The sequence below is a fragment of the Apaloderma vittatum genome, unplaced genomic scaffold, assembly GCF_000703405.1.
Source record: "Apaloderma vittatum isolate BGI_N311 unplaced genomic scaffold, ASM70340v1 scaffold33013, whole genome shotgun sequence".
NCBI lineage: Eukaryota > Metazoa > Chordata > Aves > Trogoniformes > Trogonidae > Apaloderma > Apaloderma vittatum.
Genome location: NW_009707981.1, coordinates 1 through 1,515, shown reverse-complemented (window position 1 = coordinate 1,515; position 1,515 = coordinate 1). Strand labels below are relative to the sequence as shown.

At 62.2% G+C, this 1,515-nt stretch overlaps 1 pseudogene; it reads left to right on the top strand.

Annotated features, from left to right (window-relative positions):
- The first annotated feature begins 451 nt into the window (after positions 1-451).
- Positions 452-772, top strand: LOC104271666 (annotated as a pseudogene).
- Positions 773-1,515: the final 743 nt, after the last annotated feature.

Genomic DNA, 1,515 nt, shown 5'->3' with positions numbered 1-1,515 from the left:
TCCCCCTCTGTCCTTCAGCAGCAGCTGCTGCCGTTTCCCTCCTCTTCTGCCTGGGAAACCGTTTCCCTGGGCTTGGAGCAGCCCTGGGCAGGTGGGAGCAGCCCACAGAGCTCTGTGGAATCTTGATCTAAACCACTTTTTTCCCCTCTCAGTTTGCTCGTTGTCGACGCGCAGAGCGGCAGCACATCGGCCAGCGGGGGAAGCGGGGCTGCCTGTGGACCGTGGTGCTTCCTCGCAGCCCCCTCATCCTCCACCAAAGGGTCAGGCTGGGGGAGCTCTAACGCAGAAGGGCTGCATGAGCTCCTGCTCCCTGCTGGGATCACCTTGAGCTGGTGCTGTGTTGCTGTGTTCCTCCTGACACCAGCGGTGCCGCCGCCGAGCGGTTAATGATTACCTGCACCTCCTGGAGTCCCCACTTGTGCCCTGCCCCAGCGTGCTGGGGAGCAGCACGATGCTGCTGCTGGTGCTCCTGGCGCTGCTGGGCCCTGCTGGCTGCCCCAAAACTGAGCCCCTGAGCAGCTCTGGCCAGGAGCCCCTCTTCCGTGGGGCAGATCGCTACGACTTCGCTGTCGTCGTCCCTGCTGGCACGGTGGAGTGCTTCTGGCAGTTCGCGCACCAGACCGGCAACTTCTTCTTCAGCTATGAGGCGAGTGTTGCTGGACGCAGCCTGGCGAGGTGTCGGGGATCGATGATGGGGTCGGGGCTCAGTGGTGTGCGTCGGGATCCGCAGCTGGTGCTGGCTGCCTCCTCCGAGGGTGCTTCAGGTCCTGTGGTGGGTGATTGTCCGTCACCTTGCTCCTGGGACAGGGTTTTCAACAGAATAAGACCCCGTAGGGTGAAGACCAGGTGCCAGTTGAGCTCCCGACCTGCTGCCCCCAGGGCAGAGGCAGTTTGCCTCACGCACAGAATGTCCTCGGTCAAGACAGGGAATGGCTGCAGCCACGTGGAAGCTTCACCTTGGGGACTGTGCTTTTTGGAGGGCAATTTAATTGTGTTAATACCCATTTTAAACCCACAAATCGGTGCCGAGAGCTCCGGACGGAGTACCTGAGCCCCTAGAGCTCACCTGCAGAGAGCTCTGCCGTTCCCTGGGCTGTTGCACAGCCCTCGGCTCCCCACGCCCCAGCTGGAAGGCGCACTGAAGGTCTCGGGCATGGCCCTCGCTGCTTGTCCCCACACTCCGTCCTTGCAGGGGAACTACAGTCCTTCTATCTCCTGTTTACACTTGGCTGGTTAAAGGAGAGTCAGGGCATGGCCGTGCCTGGCACTGGCGGCTTCCCTCTCGGCAGAGAAGTCCCATGGGAACACGGCGCAGCCCCGGGGCTCGGCCCACCCCCACCCCCCCCAGTGCCTGCCGGCACTGGCTGCACCCAATCTAGGCCACAAAGAGCCGAGGTGGGAGACGCGGGGTCTGTGTGGGCACCCACAGCACCATGAGCGGGCGCTGGGAACCACGAGGCTCATCATCCAGGGCTGTGGGTTGGGTTTTTTTTTTCTTTTATGCATAACTGGGAG